The sequence below is a fragment of the Arachis stenosperma genome, chromosome 1, assembly GCF_014773155.1.
Source record: "Arachis stenosperma cultivar V10309 chromosome 1, arast.V10309.gnm1.PFL2, whole genome shotgun sequence".
NCBI classification, from domain to species: domain Eukaryota; kingdom Viridiplantae; phylum Streptophyta; class Magnoliopsida; order Fabales; family Fabaceae; genus Arachis; species Arachis stenosperma.
This window is the reverse complement of record NC_080377.1, coordinates 112,863,243-112,884,674: the sequence shown is the minus strand read 5'-3', so window position 1 is coordinate 112,884,674 and position 21,432 is coordinate 112,863,243. Positions and strand designations below refer to the sequence as shown.

General features: G+C 38.9%; 2 non-coding genes across 2 annotated transcripts; both read left to right on the top strand.

Moving 5' to 3' along the window:
- Window positions 1-8,390: 8,390 nt before the first annotated feature.
- LOC130956225 (small nucleolar RNA R71) lies at window positions 8,391-8,498 on the top strand. Its single transcript, XR_009077041.1, has one exon. It is a non-coding gene; the product is annotated as a small nucleolar RNA R71 (small nucleolar RNA).
- Window positions 8,499-19,409: 10,911 nt separating this feature from the next.
- LOC130949504 (small nucleolar RNA R71) lies at window positions 19,410-19,513 on the top strand. Its single transcript, XR_009073399.1, has one exon. It is a non-coding gene; the product is annotated as a small nucleolar RNA R71 (small nucleolar RNA).
- Window positions 19,514-21,432: the final 1,919 nt, after the last annotated feature.

Below are 21,432 nucleotides of genomic sequence, written 5' to 3'. Positions count from 1 at the left end.
GTAGCTTTTTGCTTCTGAACAGTTTTGGCATCTCACTTTTTCCTTTGAAGCTTAGAATGATTGGCTTCTCTAGGAACTTAGAATTTCGGATAGTGTTATTGACTTTCCTAGTTAAGCATGTTGATTCTTGAACACAGCTACTTATGAGTCTTGGCTGTGGCCCTAAACACTTTGTTTTCCAGTATTACCACCGGATACATAAATGCCACAGACACAAAACTGGGTGAACCTTTTCAGATTGTGACTCAGCTTTGCTAGAGTCCCCAGTTAGAGGTGTCCAGAGCTCTTAAGCACACTCTTTTTGCTTTGGATCACGACTTTAACCACTCAGTCTCAAGCTTTTCACTTGGACCTTCATGACACAAGCACATGGTTAGGGACAGCTTGGTTTAGCCGCTTAGGCCTGGATTTTATTTCCTTGGGCCCTCCTATCCCTTGATGCTCAAAGCCTTGGATCCTTTTTACCCTTGCCTTTTGGTTTTAAGGGCTATTGGCTTTTTCTGCTTGCTTTTTCTTTTTCTTTCTATTTTTTTTTTCGCCAATTTTTTTCGCAAGCCTTTGCTTTTCACTGCTTTTTCTTGCTTTAAGAATCAATTTCATGATTTTTCGGATCACCAATAACATTTCTCTTTGTTCATCATTCTTTCAAGAGCCAACAGTTTTAACATTCATAAACAACAAGATAAAAAATATGCACTGTTCAAGCATTCATTCAGAAAACAAAAAGTATTGTCACCACATCAATATAATTAAATTAAATTCAAGGATAAATTCGAAATTCATGTACTTCTTGTTCTTTTGAATTAAAACATTTTTCATTTAAGAGAGGTGAAGGATTCATGGAATTATTCATAACTTTAAGACATAGTTACTCACTACTAATGATCATGAAGTAGAGACACAAAACATAGATAAACACAGCATAAAAACCGAAAAGCAGAAAGAAATAAGAACAAGGAATGAGTCCACCTGAGTGAGGGTGGCGCCTTCTTGAAGGTCCAATGGTGCTCTTTGAGCTCCTCTATGTCTCTTCCTTGCTTTTGTTGAATGATTCCTAGTAATTTTGGTGTTCCTACCCTTAGTTGCTTCCAATATTTGTGTGGAGGACAATTTATCCCCTCAGGGATCTCTTGATTTGCAGCCACATGTTCTACCACTGAGCTATAAACCCTTTATATGAGTCTTTCCATCTCCCAAGACTCAGAGGTGGAAGCTTTTGTCTTCCCTTTGAGGTTTCTCTGGCCTTAGGTGCCATTAATGGTAATGAAAAAGCAAAAAAAAAAAAGCTATGCTTTTACCACACCAAACTTAAAATATTGTTCGCCCTCGAGCAAGAGAAGAAAGAAGAGAAGAAGAAGAAAAAGAAGAAAATGGAGGAGAGTGAGGGGAGATGGAATCGGCTATATGGGTGGGATTGGGTGGGAAAGAGAAGTTGAATTGTAAAGGTAGGTGGGGTGTATGGGGAAGAGTGGATAAATGTGGGTGGTGAATGAAAAACAGAAGGGATGACCATGAATGGAGAGATAGAGGGCGAGGTAGATGGGGATCCTGTGAGGTTCACAGATCCTGAGGTGATCCTGTGGGGTCCACAGATCCTGAGGTGTCAAGGAATTCCATCCCTGCACCAAATAGGCATGTAAAATGCCTTTGCACACCATTCTGGCGTTTAAACGCCCATTGGTCCACATTCTGGGCGTTCAACGCCCATGTAAAGCATGTTTCTGGCGTTGAACGCCAGTTTCATGCTTGTTACTAGCGTTCAGCGCCAGTTTTTCTTCTCTGGGCACATTCCTGGCGTTCAGCGCCAGAATGTTGCTTGTTTCTGGCATTCAGCGCCAGAATGATGCTCTGTTCTGGCGTTGAATGCCGGCTAGATGCATCTTACTGGCGTTGAACGCCAGCCTGTGCTTCCTCCAGGGTGCGATTTTTTCTTCTGCTGTTTTTGACTCTGTTTTTAATTTTTATGATTTTTTCGTGACTCCTCATGATCATGTACCTAATAAAACACAAAATAAAATAAAATAAAAATTAGATAAATAAAATTGGGTTGCCTCCCAACAAGCGCTTCTTTAATGTCAATAGCTTGACAGTGGCTCTCATGGAGCCACAAGGTGATCAGGTCAATGTTGTGTAGTCCCAACACCAAACTTAGAGTTTGGATATGGGATCTTAACACCAAACTTAGAGTTTGGTTGTGGCCTCACAACACCAAACTTAGAGTTTGACTGTGTGGGCTCTTCTTGACTCTGAACTGAGAGAAGCTCTTCATGCTTACTCTCTTTTGTCACAGAGGGATGACCATGTGCCTTAAACACAAGGTAGTCCCCATTCAATTGAAGGACTAATTCACCTCTGTTGACATCTATCACAGCTCCTGCTGTGGCTAGGAAAGTGGTGCGCGAAATTGTGAACAGTACTTTTCACAACTCTCATAATCCCCGGTAATGAACCCCAAAAACTTGGTGTTCAATACCATGGCATAGACACAACTTCGCACAACTAACCAGCAAGTGCACTGGGTCGTCCAAGTAATAAACCTTACGCGAGTAAGGGTCGATCCCACAGAGATTGTTGGTATGAAGCAAGCTATGGTCATCTTGTAAATCTTAGTCAGGCAGACTCAAATGGGTATAGATGATGAATAAAACATAAAGATAAAGATAGAGATACTTATGCAATTCATTGGTGGGAATTTCAGATAAGCGCATGAAGATGCTGTGTCCCTTCCGTCTCTCTGCTTTCCTACTGTCTTCATCCAATCCTTCTTACTCCTTTCCATGGCAAGCTTATGCAAGGGTTTCACCGTTGTCAGTGGCTACCTCCCATCCTCTCAGTGGAAATGTTCAACGCACCCTGTCACGGCACGGCTATCCATCTGTCGGTTCTCGATCAGGCCGGAATAGAATCCATTAATTCTTTTGCGTCTGTCACTAACGCCCCGCCCTCAGGAGTTTGAAGCACGTCACAGTCATTCAATCATTGAATCCTACTCAGAATACCACAGACAAGGTTAGACCTTCCGGATTCTCTTGAATGCCGCCATCAGTTCTAGCCTATACCACGAAGACTCTGATCTCACGGAATGGCTGGCTCGGTGTCAGGCGAGCACTCGGTTGTCAGGCGATCAACCATGCATCGTGTATCAGGAATCCAAGAGATATTCACCCAATCTAAGGTAGAACGGAGGTGGTTGTCAGGCACACGTTCATAGGTGAGAATGATGATGAGTGTCACGGATCATCACATTCATCAAGTTGAAGAACAAGTGATATCTTAGAACAAGAACAAGCGGAATTGAATAGAAGAACAATAGTAATTGCATTAATACTTCGAGGTACAGCAGAGCTCCACACCTTAATCTATGGTGTGTAGAAACTCCACCGTTGAAAATACATAAGAACAAGGTCTAGGCATGGCCGAATGGCCAGCCTCCCAAAGAGGGTTCAATCATAAAAACATGATCAAAAGATGATAACACAATAGTAAAAGGTCCTACTTATAGAAAACTAGTAGCCTAAGGTTTACAAAGATGAGTAAATGACATAAAAATCCACTTCCGGGCCCACTTGGTGTGTGCTTGGGCTGAGCAATGAAGCATTTTCGGGTAGAGACTCTTCTTGGAGTTAAACGCCAGTTTTTGTGCCAGTTTGGGCGTTTAACTCCCACTTTGGTGCCAGTTCCAGCGTTTAACGCTGGAATTTCTGAAGGTGACTTTGAACACCGGTTTGGGCCATCAAATCTTGGGCAAAGTATGTCAGCCTAAGGTTTACAACAGCATCAGCAGTCCTTTGTCAGCCTCCTATTAGAGTTTTGCTCAAGTCCCTCAATTTCAGCCAGAAATTGCCTGAAATCACAGAAAAACACACAAACTCATAGTAAAGTCCAAAAATGTGAATTTATCATAAAAACAAATGAAAACATCCCTAAAAGTAGCTTGAACCTATTAAAAACTACCTAAAAACAATGCCAAAAAGCGTATAAATTATCCGCTCATCACAACACCAAACTTAAATTGTTGCTTGTCCCCAAGCAACTGAAAATCAAATAGGATAAAAAGAAGATAATATACTATAAATTCCAGAATATCAATGAATATTAATTATAATTAGATGGGCAGGACTTGTAGCTTTTTGCTTCTGAACAGTTTTGGCATCTCACTTATTCCTTTGATGTTTAGAATGATTGGCTTCTCTAGGAACTTAGAATTTTGGATAGTGTTATTGATTCTCCTAGTTAAGTATGTTGATTCTTGAACACAGCTACTTATGAGTCTTGGCCGTGGCCCAAAGCACTCTGTCTTCCAGTATTACCACCGGATACATACATGCCACAGACACATAATTGGGTGAACCTTTTCAGATTGTGACTCAGCTTTGCTAAAGTCCCCAATTAGAGGTGTCCAGGGTTCTTAAGCACACTCTTTTTGCCTTGGATCACAACTTTATTTCTTTCTTTTTCTTTTCTTTTTCTTTCTCCCTTTTTTTTCGTTTTTCTCCTTCTTTTTTTTTGTATTCACTGCTTTTTCTTACTTCAAGAATCATTTTTATGATTTTTCAGATCCTCAGTAACATGTCTCCTTTTTCATCATTCTTTCAAGAGCCAACATTCATGAACCACAAATTCAAAAGACATATGCACTGTTCAAGCATACATTCAGAAAACAAAAAGTATTGCCACCACATCAAACTAATTAAGCTAGTTTTAAAGATGAATTCGAAATCCTGTACTTCTTGTTCTTTTGTGATTAAAAACAGTTTTCATTTAAGAAAGGTGATGGATTCATAGGACATTCATAACTTTAAGGCATAGACACTAAGACACTAATGATCATAAGACACAAACATGGATAAACATAAGCATGAAAATTCGAAAAACAGAAAAATAAAGAACAAGGAGATTAAAGAACGGGTCCACCTTAGTGATGGCGGCTTGTTCTTCCTCTTGAAGATCTTATGGAGTGCTTGAGCTCCTCGATGTCTCTTCCTTGTCTTTGTTGCTCCTCTCTCATGATTCTTTGATCTTCTCTAATTTCATGGAGGAGGATGGAATGTTCTTGGTGCTCCACCCTTAGTTGTCCCATGTTGGAACTCAATTCTCCTAGGGAGGTGTTCAGTTGCTCCCAATAGTCTTGTGGAGGAAAGTGCATCCCTTGAGGCATCTCAGGGATCTCATGATGAGAGGGGTCTCTTGTTTGCTCCATCCTTTTCTTAGTGATGGGTTTATCCTCATCAATGGGGGTGTCTCCTTCTATGTCAACTCCAACTGAATAACAGAGGTGACAGATGAGGTGAGGAAAGGCTAACCTTGCCAAGGTGGAGGACTTGTCCGCCACCTTATAGAGTTCTTGGGCTATAACCTCATGAACTTCCACTTCTTCTCCAATCATGATGCTATGAATCATGATGGCCCGGTCTAGAGTAACTTCGGACCGGTTGCTAGTGGGAATGATTGAGCGTTGGATAAACTCCAACCATCCTCTAGCCACGGGCTTGAGGTCATGCCTTCTTAGTTGAACTGGCTTCCCTCTTGAATCTCTCTTCCATTGGGCGCCCTCTTCACAAATGTCAGTGAGGACTTGGTCCAACCTTTGATCAAAGTTGACCCTTCTAGTGTAAGGATGTTCATCTCCTTGCATCATAGGCAAGTTGAATGCCAACCTTACATTTTCCGGACTAAAATCCAAGTATTTTCCCCGAACCATAGTAAGCCAATTCTTTCGATCCGGGTTCACACTTTGATCATGGTTCTTGGTGATCCATGCATTGGCATAGAACTCTTGAACCATTAAGATTCTGACTTGTTGAATGGGGTTGGTAAGAACTTCCCAACCTCTTCTTCGGATCTCATGTCGGATCTCCGGATATTCACTCTTTTTGAGTGAAAAAGGGACCTCGGGGATCACCTTCTTCAAGGCCACAACTTTATAGAAGTGGTCTTGATGCACCCTTGAGATGAATCTCTCCATCTCCCATGACTCGGAGGTGGAAGCTTTTGCCTTCCCTTTCCTCTTTCTAGAGGTTTCTCCGGCCTTGGATGCCATAAATGGTTATGGAAAAACAAAAAGCACTGCTTTTACCACACCAAACTTAAAAGGTTTGCTCGTCCTCGAGCAAAAGAAGAAAGAAGAGAGTAGAAGAAGAAGAAATGAGGAAGAAGGGAATGGCTTTGTGTTCGGCCAAAGAGGGGGGGAAGTGGTGTTTAGGTTGTGTGAAAATGAAGGGGTGAGGAAGGGTTTATATAGGAGAGGGGGGCTCATGGTTCGGTCATGTATGGGTGGGTTTGGGAGGGAAAGTGGTTTGAATTTGAAGGGTGAGGTAGGTGGGGTTTTATGAAGGATGGATGTGAGTGGTGAAGAGAAGGATGGGATTTGATAGGTGAAGGGTTTTTGGGGAAGAGGTGTTGAGGTGATTGGTGAAGAAAAGAGAGAGTGGTGGGGTAGGTGGGGATCCTGTGGGGTCCACAGATCCTGAGGTGTCAAGGAAAAGTCATCCCTGCACCAAATGGCATGCAAAATTGCGTTTTTAGCCAATTCTGGCGTTAAACGCCGGGCTGGTGCCCATTTCTGGCGTTTAACGCCAGGTTCTTGCCCTTTCCTGGCGTTTAACGCCAGTCTGGTGCCCTTTTCTGGCGTTAAACGCCCAGAATGGTGCCAGACTGGGCGTTAAACGCCCATCTGCTAGCCTTACTGGCGTTTAAACGCCAGTAGGTTCTTCCTCCAGGGTGTGCTGTTTTTCTTCCTGTTTTTCATTCTGTTTTTTCTTTTTCAATTGATTTTGTGACTTCTCATGATCATCAACCTACAGAAAACATAAAATAACAAAGGAAAATATATAAAATATAACATTGGGTTGCCTCCCAACAAGCGCTTCTTTAATGTCAGTAGCTTGACAGAGGGCTCTCATGGAGCCTCACAGATGCTCAGAGCAATGTTGGAACCTCCCAACACCAAACTTAGAGTTTGAATGTGGGGGTTCAACACCAAACTTAGAGTTTGGTTGTGGCCTCCCAACACCAAACTTAGAGTTTGACTGTGGGGGCTCTGTTTGACTCTGATTTGAGAGAAGCTCTTCATGCTTCCTCTCCATGGTGACAGAGGGATATCCTTGAGCCTTAAACACAAAGGATTCTTTATTCACTTGAATGATCAGTACACCTCTATCAACATTAATCACAGCCTTTGCTGTGGCTAGGAAGGGTCTGCCAAGGATGATAGATTCATCCATGCACTTCCCAGTTTCTAGGACTATGAAATCAGCAGGGATGTAATGGTCTTCAATTTTCACCAGAACATCCTCTACAAGTCCATAAGCTTGTTTTCTTGAATTGTCTGCCATCTCTAGTGAGATTCTTGCAGCTTGTACCTCAAAGATCCCTAGCTTCTCCATTACCGAGAGAGGCATGAGGTTTACACTTGACCCTAAGTCACACAGGGCCTTCTTGAAGGTCAATGTGCCTATGGTACAAGGTATGGAGAACTTCCCAGGGTCTTGTCTCTTTTGAGGTAATTTCTGCCTAGACAAGTCATCCAGTTCTTTGGTGAGCAAATGAGGTTCGTTCTCCCAAGTCTCATTTCCAAATAACTTGTCATTTAGCTTCATGATTGCTCCGAGGTATTTAGCAACTTGCTCTTCAGTGACATACTCATCCTCTTCAGAGGAGGAATACTCATCAGAGCTCATGAAAGGCAGAAGTAAGTCCAATGGAATCTCTATGGTCTCATTTTGAGCCTCAGATTCCCATGGTTCCTCATTAGGGAACTCATTGGAGGCTAGTGCACGCCCATTGAGGTCTTCCTCAGTGGCGTTCACCTCCTCTCCTTCCTCTCCAAATTTGGCCATGTTGATGGCCTTGCACTCTCCTTTTGGATTTTCTTCTGTATTGCTTGGAAGAGTACTAGGAGGGAGTTCAGTAATCTTCTTGCTCAGCTGTCCCACTTGTGCCTCCAAATTTCTAATGGAGGACCTTGTTTCAGTCATGAAACTTTGAGTGATTTTGATTAGATCAGAGACCATGGTTGCTAAGTCAGAGTTACTCAGCTTAGAACTCTCTGTCTGTTGCTGAGAAGATGATGGAAAAGGCTTGCCATTGCTAAACCTGTTTCTTCCACCATTATTGTTGTTGAAACCTTGTTGAGTCAATATCTTGTTCTGAGCCAGAATGGCATTCAGAGTATTAATCTCAAGAACTCCTTTCTTCTGATTAGTCCCATTGTTCACAGGATTCCTTTCAGAAGTGTACATGAATTGGTTATTTGCAACCATTTCAATTAGTTCTTGAGCTTCTGTAGGCGTCTTCTTCAGATGAAGAGATCCTCCAGCAGAGCTATCCAAAGACATCTTGGATAGTTCAGAGAGACCATCATAGAAAATACCTATGATGCTCCATTCAGAAAGCATGTCAGAAGGACATTTTCTGATCAATTGTTTGTATCTTTCCCAAGCTTCATAGAGGGATTCTCCATCCTTCTGTCTGAAGGTTTGGACTTCCACTCTAAGCTTACTCAATTTTTGAGGTGGAAAGAACTTTGCCAAGAAGGCATTGACTAGCTTTTCCCATGAGTCCAGGCTTTCTTTAGGTTGTGAGTCCAACCATGTTCTAGCTCTGTCTCTTACAGCAAAAGGGAATAGCATGAGTCTGTAGACCTCAGGGTCAACCCCATTAGTCTTGACAGTGTCACAGATTTGCAAGAATTCAGCTAAAAACTGATGAGGATCTTCCAATGGAAGTCCATGGAACTTGCAATTCTGTTGCATTAGAGAAACTAATTGAGGCTTAAGCTTAAAGTTGTTTGCTCCAATGGCAGGGATAGAGATGCTTCTCCCATAGAAGTCGGGAGTAGGTGCAGTAAAGTCACCCAGCACCTTCCTTACATTGTTGGCATTGTTGTTGTTTTCGGCTGTCATGTGTTCTTCTTTGAAGATTTCTGTTAGGTCCTCTACAGAGAGTTGTGCCTTAGCTTCTCTTAGCTTTCGCTTCAAGGTCCTTTCAGGTTTAGGATCAGCTTCAACAAGAATGCTTTTGTCTTTGTTTCTGCTCATATGAAAGAGAAGAGAACAAGAAAATGTGGAATCCTCTATGTCACAGTATAGAGATTCCTTGAGGTGTCAGAGAAGAAAAAAAAATAGAAGGAAGAAGGAGAAGAATTCGAACTTAGTCAAATGGAGTTCGAATTGTGCATTGAGGAGGAGTGGTACTCCATAAATAGAAGGATGTGAGAAGAGGGGAAGAGCTTTTTCGAAAATTAAGTTAAAAAGATTTTTTTTAAAAAAATTTTGAAAAACTTTAATTGATTTTCGAAAATCAAGAGTGGGAAAGAAATCCAATAATTTTTGAAAAAGACTTTGAAATTAGAAATCAAAAAGATATGATTGAAAACTGTTTTGAAAAAGATGTGATTAAAAAGATATGATTGAGAATATATGATTTGAAAACAATTTTAAAAAGATTTGATTTTAAAAATTAATAACTTGGCTATCAAGAAAAGATATGATTCAAACATTAAACCTATCTTAACAGAAAAGGCAACATACTTGAAATGTTGAATCAAATCATTAATTGATAGCAAGTATCTTTGAAAAAGGAAAGAAATTGATTTTGAAAACATTTGATTGAAAAGATATGATTTGAAAAAGATTTGATTTTGAAAAACTTTTGAAAACTTGAAAAAAAATTGATTTGAAAACAAAATCCTCCCCCTTGTGCCATCCTGGCGTTAAACGCCCAGAATGGTGCACATTCTGGCGTTTAACGCCCAATGCATTACCTTTTTGGGCGTTAAACGCCCAACCAGGCACCTTGGCTGGCGTTTAAACGCCAGTCTGTCCTTCTTCACTGGGCGTTTTGAATGCCCAGCTTTTTCTGTATAATTCCTCTGCTGCATGTACTGAATCTTCAGTTCTCTGTATTATTGTCTTGAAAATAGGACCAAGATCAAATAAACAATGCATGCAAGACACCAAACTTAAAATAAGACACTAGACTCAAACAAGAAACATAAAATATTTTTGGTTTTTTATGATTTTGTAATTTTTTTTTGGATTTCTCGAAAATTAAGTGGAAAAGAAAATAAAGGTATCAAAATTCTTAATGAGAATTCTAGGAATCATGCAATGTTAGTCTAAAGCTTCAGTCTAAAGGAATTAGACATGAATAGCCAAGCTTCAGCAGGACATTGCATTCAAGAGCTCAATTGATGAGAATCAATCAGCTTTGGTGATGATAAGATCATCACCTTGAAACACTAGAATTCGTTCTTAAGAACTCTGAAGAAAAATACCTAATCTAAGCAACAAGATGAACCGTCAGTTGTCCAAACTCAACAATCCCCAGCAACGGCGCCAAAAACTTGGTGCGCGAAATTGTGAACAGTACTTTTCACAACTCTCATAATCCCCGGTAATGAACCCCAAAAACTTGGTGTTCAATACCATGGCATAGACACAACTTCGCACAACTAACCAGCAAGTGCACTGGGTCGTCCAAGTAATAAACCTTATGCGAGTAAGGGTCGATCCCACGGAGATTGTTGGTATGAAGCAAGCTATGGTCATCTTGTAAATCTTAGTCAGGCAGACTCAAATGGGTATAGATGATGAATAAAACATAAAGATAAAGATAGAGATACTTATGCAATTCATTGGTGGGAATTTCAGATAAGCGCATGAAGATGCTGTGTCCCTTCCGTCTCTCTGCTTTCCTACTGTCTTCATCCAATCCTTCTTACTCCTTTCCATGGCAAGCTTATGCAAGGGTTTCACCGTTGTCAGTGGCTACCTCCCATCCTCTCAGTGGAAATGTTCAACGCACCCTGTCACGGCACGGCTATCCATCTGTCGGTTCTCGATCAGGCCTGAATAGAATCCATTGATTCTTTTGCGTCTGTCACTAACGCCCCACCCTCAGGAGTTTGAAGCACGTCACAGTCATTCAATCATTGAATCCTACTCAGAATACCACAGACAAGGTTAGACCTTTCGGATTCTCTTGAATGCCGCCATCAGTTCTAGCCTATACCACGAAGACTCTGATCTCACGGAATGGCTGGCTCGGTTGTCAGGCGAGCACTCGGTTGTCAGGCGATCAACCATGCATCGTGTATCAGGAATCCAAGAGATATTCACCCAATCTAAGGTAGAACGGAGGTGGTTGTCAGGCACACGTTCATAGGTGAGAATGATGATGAGTGTCACGGATCATCACATTCATCAAGTTGAAGAACAAGTGATATCTTAGAACAAGAACAAGCGGAATTGAATAGAAGAACAATATTAATTGCATTAATACTTCGAGGTACAGCAGAGCTCCACACCTTAATCTATGGTGTGTAGAAACTCCACCGTTGAAAATACATAAGAACAAGGTCTAGGCATGGCCGAATGGCCAGCCTCCCAAAGAGGGTTCAATCATAAAAACATGATCAAAAGATGATAACACAATAGTAAAAGGTCCTACTTATAGAAAACTAGTAGCCTAAGGTTTACAAAGATGAGTAAATGACATAAAAATTCACTTCCGGGCCCACTTGGTGTGTGCTTGGGCTGAGCAATGAAGCATTTTCGGGTAGAGACTCTTCTTGGAGTTAAACGCTAGTTTTTGTGCCAGTTTGGGCGTTTAACTCCCACTTTGGTGCCAGTTCCGGCGTTTAACGTTGGAATTTCTGAAGGTGACTTTGAACGCCGGTTTGGGCCATCAAATCTTGGGCAAAGTATGGACTATCATATATTGCTGGAAAGCCCAGGATGTCTACTTTCCAACGCCGTTGAGAGCGCGCAAATTAGGCTTCTGTAGCTCCAGAAAATCCACTTCGAGTGCAGGGAGGTCAGAATCCAACAGCATCTGCAGTCCTTTTCAGTCTCTGAATCAGATTTTTGCTCAGGTCCCTCAATTTCAGCCAGAAAATACCTGAAATCACAGAAAAACACACAAACTCATAGTAAAGTCCATAAAAGTGAATTTTAACTAAAAACTAATAAAAATATACTAAAAACTCAACCAAATATACTAAAAACATACTAAAAACAATGCCAAAAAGCGTACAAATTATCCGCTCATTAGAAAGGTCTTCCAAGGATGATGCATTCATCCTCTTCCTTCCTAGTGTCTAAGATTATGAAATCAGCAGGGATGTAAAGGCCTTCAACCTTTACTAGCACGTCCTCTACTAATCCATAAGCTTGTCTCAATGACTTGTCTACCAATTGTAATGAGAACAAGGCAGGTTGTACCTCAATGATCCCCAGCTTCTCTATTACAGAGAGTGGCATAAGATTTATCCCTGACCCCAGATCACACAGAGCTTTTTCAAAGGTCATGGTGCCTATGGTACAAGGTATTAAGAACTTGCCAGGATCTTGTTTCTTTTGAGGTAAAATTTGCTGAATCCAGGTATCCAGTTCACTAATGAGTAAGGGAGGTTCACTTTCCCCAGTCTCATTACCAAACAACTTGGCATTCAGCTTCATGATAGCTCCTAAATATTGAGCAACTTGCTCTCCAGTTACATCTTCATCCTCTTCTGAGGAAGAATAGTCTTCAGAGCTCATGAATGGCAGAAGGAGATTTAATGGAATCTCTATGGTCTCTATATGAGCCTCAGATTCCTTTGGATCCTTAATAGGAAATTCCTTCTTGCTTGAGGGACGTCCTAGGAGGTCTTTCTCACTAGGATTTTCGTCCTCCTCCTCCCTTGTGCATTCGGCCATATTGACTAAATCAATGGCCTTGCACCCTCCTTTTGGATTCTCTTCTGTATTGCTTGGGAGAATACTGGGAGGAGTTTCAATGACTTTCTTACTCAGCTGGCCCACTTGTGCCTCCAGATTTCTGATGGAGGATCTTGTTTCACTCATGAAACTGAAAGTGGCCTTTGACAGATCAGAGACTAGATTGGCTAAATTAGAAGTGTTTTGTTCAGAATTCTCTGTCTGTTGCTGAGAAGATGATGGATATGGCTTGCTATTGCTCAGCCTATTGCGTCCACCATTGTTAAAGCCTTGTTGAGGCTTTTGTTGATCCTTCCATGAGAAATTTGGATGATTTCTCCATGATGAGTTATAGGTGTTTCCATAAGGTTCACCCATGTAATTAACCTCTGCCATGGCAGGGTTCTCAGGATCATAAGCTTCTTCAGAAGCTGCCTCTCTAGTACTGTTGGATGAATGTTGCCATCCATTCAAATTTTGAGAGATCATGTTGACCTGTTGAGTCAACACTTTGTTCTGAGCCAATATGGCATTCAGAGCATCAATTTCAAGAACTCCTTTCTTCTGAGGTATCCCATTATTCACGGAATTCCTCTCAGAAGTGTACATGAATTGGTTGTTTGTAACCATGTCAATGAGCTCTTGAGCCTCTTCAGGCGTTTTCTTTAGGTGAATAGATCCACCTGCAGAATGGTCCAATGACATTTTCGAAAATTCAGATAGACCATAATAGAATATATCTAATATGGTCCATTCTGAAAACATGTCAGATGGACATCTTTTGGTCAGCTGCTTGTATCTTTCCCAAGCTTCATAGAGGGATTCACCATCTTTTTGTTTGAAGGTTTGAACATCCACTCTCAGCTTGCTCAGCTTTTGAGGAGGAAAGAATTTATCCAAGAAGGTTGTGGCCAACTTATCCCAGGAGTCCAGGCTATCCTTAGGTTGTGAATCCAACCATATTCTAGCTCTGTCTCTTACAGCAAAAGGGAAAAGCATGAGTCTGTAGACTTCAGGATCAACTCCATTCATCTTTACAGTCTCACAAATCTGCAAGAACTCAGTTAAAAACTGATAAGGATCTTCAGATGGAAGTCCATAAAACTTGCAGTTTTGTTGCATTAAGTCAACTAGCTGAGGTTTCAGCTCAAAGTTGTTGGCTCCAATGACAAGAATGGAGATGCTTCTTCCATCAAACTTGGATGTTGGCTTTGTGAAGTCACCGAGCATTCTCCTTGCATTATTATTATTTTCGGCTGCCATCTCCTTCTCTTGTTCGAAAATTTCTGAAAGGTTACCTTTAGAATAATGTAATTTAGCTTCTCTTAATTTCCTCTTCAGAGTTCCTTTTTTCCTGTTCCTGCTCATATGAAAGAGAAAAAAACAAGAAAAGAAAGAGGAATCCTCTATGTCACAGTATAGAGATTCCTTTATGTTAGTAGAAAAAGAAAGGGAAGAAGAATCCAAACACAAGGGATATATTATGTTCGGATTTTTAGATGAAGAGAGGTGAAGAGAAGTGTTAGTAATTAAATAATTAAATAGAAGAAGAGAAGAGGAAGAGAATTCGAAAATAATTTTGAAAAAGGGTTTAGTAATTTTCGAAAATTAAAGATAAAATATAATTGAAATTAAAATTTGAAACAATTAATTAATTAAAAATAATTTTTTGAAAAAGAAAGAGGTATTTTCGAAAATTAGAGAAGGAAAAGTAGTTAGGTGGTTTTGAAAAAGATAAGAAACAAACAAAAAGTTAGTTAGTTGATTGAAAAAGATTTGAAATCAAATTTTAAAAAGATAAGAGGATAAGAAGTTAGATAAGATATTTTGAAATCAAATTTTGAAAAAGATAAAATTTTGAAAAAGATAAGATGAGAGATAAGATAAAATTTTAAGAAAAAGATATTTTGAAAAAAAAATTTAATTTTTAAAATGACTTAACTAACAAGAAACTACAAGATAAGATTCTAAAATTTTAAAGATTGAACCTTTCTTATCAAGGAAGTAACAAACTTCAAATTTTTGAATCAATCACATTAATTGTTAGCATATTTTTGAAAGTATGATATAAAGATAAGAAAAAGATTTTGAAAATATTTTGAAAAATAATTTTGAAATTTTCGAAAAATAAAAAAAATTGAAAAAGATATAATTTTTGAAAAGATAAGATTTTTAAAATTGAAATTTTGACTTGACTTGTAAGAAACAACTAATTTTAAAAATTTTTGACCAAGTCAACCCAAAATTTCGAAAATTGGAGGGAAATAAGGAAAAGATATGTTTTTGATTTTTGAATTTTTAATTATGAGAGAGAAAAACAACAAAAAATACTCAATGCATGAAATTTTTAGATCAAAACAATGAATGCATGCAAGAATGCTATGAATATCAAGATGAACACCAAGAACACTTTGAAGATCATGATGAACATCAAGAACATAGTTTTGAAAAATTTTTGATGCAAAGAAAACATGTAGGACACCAAACTTAGAAATCTTTAATGCATTGAAAATATGAATGCAAAGATGCACATGAAAAACAACAAACAACACAAAACAAGAAATTATCAAGATCAAACAAGAAGACTTGTCAAGAACAACTTGAAGATCATGAAGAACACTATGAATGCATGGAATTTTTGAAAAATGCAAGAAAAAATTTTTAAAGCATGCAATTGACACCAAACTTAAAAATTGACTCAAGACTCAAACAAAAAACACAAAATATTTTTGATTTTTATGATTTTCTAATTTTTTTTGGAATTTTATTAATTTTTTCGAAAATAAAGTTTAGAAAAACGAAAAATAAAAGAAAAATTTTGAAAAAGATTTTTGAAAAGAAAATTACCTAATCTGAGCAACAAGATGAACCGTCAGTTGTCCATACTCGAACAATCCCCGGCAACGGCGCCAAAAACTTGATGGACGAAATTGTGATTCTTAAAGTTGTACTCCTTGTACTTTTATGGAATTTGAAATTGGCACGTGTGATCACAACTCCGTTCAACTTAACCAGCAAGTGTACTGGGTCATCCAAGTAATACCTTACGTGAGTAAGGGTCGATCCCACAGAGATTGTTGGTATGAAGCAAGCTATGGTCACCTTGTAAATCTCAGTTAGGTAGATTAAAATTATGGAATTTAGAAAATCAAATATAATTAATAAAAAGGGATAGAAATACTTATGTAAATTAATAGTGGGAATTTCAGATAGGTGCATGGAGATGCTTGTGCTCCTCTTGAATCTCTACTTTCTCATTGCTTTCATCCAACCCTTCTTACTCCTTTCCATGGCAAGCTGTTTGTAGGGCATCACCATCATCAATGGCTACTTTCAATCCTCTCGGGAAAATGGTCCTATGCGCTGTCACTGCACGGCTAATCGTCTGGAGGCATCACCCTTGGTTGATAGCTACATCCCATCCTCTCAGTGAAAATGGTCCAAATGCTCTGTCACAGCACGGCTAATCATCTGTCGGTTCTCAATCAGGTTGGAATAGAATCCATTGATTCTTTTGCGTTTGTCACTAACGCCCAGCCTTCAGGAGTTTGAAGCTCGTCACAGTCATTCAATACCGGAATCCTACTCAGAATACCACAGACAAGGTTAGACTTTCCGGATTCCCAGGATCCTACTCGGAATACCACAGACAAGGTTAGACTTTCCGGATCCTCATGAATGCCACCATCTATCTAGCTTATACCACGAAGATTCTGTTAGGGAATCTAAGAGATATGCGCCCGGCCTAAGGTAGAACGGAAGTGGTTGTCAATCACACGCGTTCATAAGTGAGAATGATGATAAGTGTCACGGATCATCACATTCATCAAAGTGTTGTGCAACGTATATCTTGGAATAAGAATAAGAGAGAATTGAATAAAAAGTAATAGTAATTGTATTGAAACATGAGGTACAGCAGAGCTCCACACCCTTAATCTATGGTGTGCAGAAACTCCACCGTTGAAAATACATAAGTGAAAGGTTCAGGCATGGCCGAATGGCCAGCCCCCAAAACGTGATCACCGGATTCAAAATACAATCCAGGATGATAATATGATAGTAAAAAGTTCTATTTATAATAAACTAGCTCCTAGGGTTTACATGAGTAAGTAATTGATGCATAAATCCACTTCCGGGGCCCACTTGGTGTATGCTTGGGCTGAGCTTGATCAATCCACGAGCTGAGGCTTCTCTTGGAGTTGAACTCCAAGTTATGACGTGTTTTGGGCGTTCAACTCCGGATCATGACGTTTTTCTGGCGTTTAACTCCAGACAGCAGCATGTACTTGGCGTTCAACGCCAAGTTACATCGTCAATTTCCGAATTAAGTATGAACTATTATATATTGCTGGAAAGCTCTGGATGTCTACTTTCCAACGCCGTTGAGAGCGCGCCATTTGGAGTTCTGTAGCTCCAGAAAATCCATTTCGAGTGCAGGGAGGTCAGATTCCAACAGCATCAGTAGTCCTTTTGTCAGCCTTTTTCAGAGTTTTGCTCAAGTCCCTCAATTTCAGCCAGAAATTACCTGAAATCACAGAAAACCACACAAACTCATAGTAAAGTCCAGAAATGTGAATTTAACATAAAAACTAATGAAAACATCCCTAAAAGTAGCTTAAACTTACTAAAAACTACCTAAAAACAATGCCAAAAAGCGTATAAATTATTCGCTCATCAGCCAGCTTTCCTCAATGCACATTCCTGGCGTTCACATGCCAGAATGTTGCTTGTTTCTGGCATTCAGCACCAGATTCATGCTCTGTTCTGGCATTGAACGCCAGCCAGATGCTCCTTACTGGCGTTGAACGCCAGTATGTCCTCTCTCCAGGGCGTGATTTTTCTTCTGCTGTTTTTGATTCTGTTTTTAATTTTTATATTTTTTTCATGACTCCACATGATCATGCACCTAATAAAACACAAAATAACAATAAAATAAAATAAAAATTAGATAAATAAAAATTGGGTTGCCTCCCAACAAGCGCTCTTTTAATGTCATTAGCTTGACAGTGGGCTCTCATGGAGCCACAAAGGTGATCAGGTCAATGTTGTATAGTCCCAACACCAAACTTAGAGTTTGGATATGGGGTCTTAACACCAAACTTAGAGTTTGGTTGTGGCCTCCCAACACCAAACTTAGAGTTTGACTGTGGGGGCTCTTCTTGACTCTGTACTGAAGCTCTTCATGCTTACTCTCTTTTGTCACAGAGGGATGGCCATGTGCCTTAAACACAAGGTAGTCCCCATTCAATTGAAGGACTAATTCACCTCTGTTGACATCTATCACAGCTCCTGCTGTGGCTAGGAAAGGTCTTCCAAGGATGATGCACTCATCCTCTTCCTTCCTAGTGTTATTATGAAAACAGCAGGGATGTAAAGGCCTTCAACCTTTACTAACACGTCCTCTACTACTCCATAAGCTTGTCTTAATGACTTGTTGCCAATTGTAATGAGAACAAGGTAGGTTGTACCTCAATGATCCCCAGCTTCTCCATTACAGAGAGTGGCATAAGATTTATCCCTGACCCTAGATCACATAGGGCTTTTTCAAAGGTCATGGTGCCTATGGTACAAGGTATTAAGAACTTGCCAGGATCTTGTCTCTTTTGAGGTAAAATTTGCTGAATCCAGGTATCTAGTTCACTAATGAGCAAGGGAGGTTCACTTTCCCAAGTCTCATTACCAAACAACTTGGCATTCAGCTTCATGATAGCTCCTAAATATTGAGCAACTTGCTCTCCAGTCACATCTTCATCCTCATCAGAGGAAGAATAGTCTTCAGAGCTCATGACTGGCAGAAGGAGATTTAATAGAATCTCTATGGTCTCTATATGAGCCTCAGATTCCTTTGGATCCTTACTAGGAAACTCCCTCTTGCTTGAGAGACGTCCCAGGAGGTCTTCCTCACTAGGATTTTCGTCCTTCTCATCCCTTGTGCATTCGGCCATATTAATCACATCAATGGCCTTGCACTCTCCTTTTGGATTCTCTTCTATATTGCTTGGGAGAATACTGGGAGGAGTTTCAATGACTTTCTTACTCAGCTGGCCCACTTGTGCCTCCAAATTTCTGATGGAGGATCTTGTTTCACTCATGAAACTGAAAGTGGTTTTTGACAGATCAAAGACTAAATTTGCTAAATTAGAGGTGCTTTGTTCAGAATTCTCTGTCTGTTGCTGAGAAGATGATGAAAAAGGCTTGTTATTACTGAGCCTATTTCTTCCACCATTATTAAAGCCTTGTTGAGGCTTTTGTTGATCCTTCCATGAGAAATTTGGGTGATTTCTCCATGATGAGTTATAGGTGTTTCCATAAGGTTCACCCATGTAATTTACCTTTGCTATTGCAGGGTTCTCAGGATCATAAGCTTCTTCAGGAGCTGCCTCTTTAGTACTGTTGGATGCATTTTGCCATCCATTCAGACTTTGAGAAATCATGTTAACTTGCTGAGTCAACACTTTGTTCTGAGCCAATATGGCATTCAGAGCATCAATTTCAAGAACTCCCTTCCTTTGAGGCATCCCATTATTCATGGAATTCCTCTCAGAAGTGTACATGAATTGGTTATTAGTAACCATGTTAATAAGTTCTTGAGCTTCTGCAGGCGTTTTCTTTAGGTGAATGGATCCACCTGCAGAATGGTCCAATGATATTTTCGAAAACTCAGATAGACCATAATAGAATATATCTAATATGGTCCATTCTGAAAACATGTCAGATGGACATTTTTTGGTCAACTGCTTGTATCTTTCCCAAGCGTCATAGAGGGATTCACCATCTTTTTGTTCGAAGGTCTGAACATCCACTCTAAGCTTGCTCAGCTTTTGAGGAGGAAAGAATTTATCCAAGAAAGCCGTGACCAGCTTATCCCAGGAGTCCAGGCTATCTTTAGGTTGTGAGTCCAACCATATTCTAGCCCTGTCTCTTACAGCAAAAGGGAAAAGCATGAGCCTGTAGACTTCAGGATCTACTCCATTCATCTTTACAGTCTCACAAATCTGCAAGAACTCAGTTAAAAACTGGTAAGGATCTTCGGATGGAAGTCCATAAAACTTGCAGTTCTTTTGCATTAATGCAACTAGTTGAGGTTTAAGCTCAAAATTGTTGGCTCCAATGGCAGGAATGGAGATGCTTCTTCCATCAAATTTGGACGTTGGTTTTGTGAAGTCACCAAGCATCCTCCTTGCATTATTGTTGTTGGGTTCGGTTGCCATCTCCTTCTCTTGTTCGAAAATTTCAGAAAGGTTACCTCTGGATTGTTGTAATTTAGCTTCTCTTAGTTTTCTCTTCAAAGTCCTTTCAGGTTCTGGATCAGTTTCAACAAGAGTACCTTTTTCCTTGCTCCTGCTCATATGAAAGAGAAGAGAAAAAGAAAAAAAAGAAAGAGGAATCCTCTATGTCACAGTAAAGAGGATCCTTATTATTAGTAGAAGAAGAAAGGGGATAATGGAAGGAGAGGGATGAATAGTCTGTATAAAGAGTAAGGATAGGGGAGGTGATAAGAGATGAGAAGAAGTATTAGTAAATAAATAGAAAAAGATGAGAGAGGGATTTTCGAAAATATTTTTGAAAAGGAGTTAGTTATTTTCGAAAATTAAAGATAAGATATAATTAAAAATTAAAATTTAAAACAATTAAAAATAATTTTTGAAAAAGAGAGAGGTATTTTCGAAAATTGAAGAGGGAAAAGTAGTTAGGTGGTTTTGAAAAAGATAAGAAACAAACAAAAAGTTCATTAGTTAGTTGAAAAAGATATTAAAATCAAATTTGAAAAGATAAGAAGATAAGTTAGATAAGATATTTTGAAATCAAATTTTGAAAAAGATAAAATTTTTGAAAAAGATATGATAAAAGATAAAAAGATTTAATTCAAAAATTTGAAATTACTTACTTCACTAACAAGAAACTACAAGATAAGATTCTAGAACTTAAAGATTGAACCTTTCTTAACAAGAAAGTAACAAACTTCAAATTTTTGAATCAATCACATTAATTGTTAGTGAATTTTCGAAAATATGATATAAAGATAAGAAAAAGATTTTGAAAACAATTTGAAAAAGAATTTTTGAATTTTTCGAAAAGGAGGAAAAATTGGAAAAGATATTATTTTTGAAAAAGATTTTGAAAAGATAAGATTTTTAAATTTTTTGGAAATTTGACTTGACTTGTAAGAAATAACTAATTTTGAAAAATTTTTGACCAAGTCAACCCAAAATTTCGAAAATTTGGAGAGAAATAAGGAAAAGATATTTTTTATTTTTTTGAATTTTTGATGATGAGAGAGAAAAACATAAAAATGACTCACAACATAAAAATTATGAATCAAAACTCATGATGCATGCAAGAACACTATGAATGTCAAGATGAACACCAAGAACACTTTGAAGATCATGATGGACATCAAGAACATAATTTTGAAAAAAAATTTTGATGCAAAGAAAACATGCAAGACACCAAACTTAGAAATCTTTAATGCATGGACTCTAACAAACGAAAAATGCATATGAAAAACAACAAACAACACAAAACAAGAAAACATCAAGATCAAACAAGAAGACTTGTCAAGAACAACTTGAAGATCATGAAGAACACCATGAATGCATGAATTTTCGAAAAATGCAAAAAAAATTTTTAAAGCATGCAATTGACACCAAACTTAAAAGTTGACTCAAGACTCAAACAAGAAACACAAAATATTTTTGATTTTTATGATTTTATGAATTTTTTTATATTT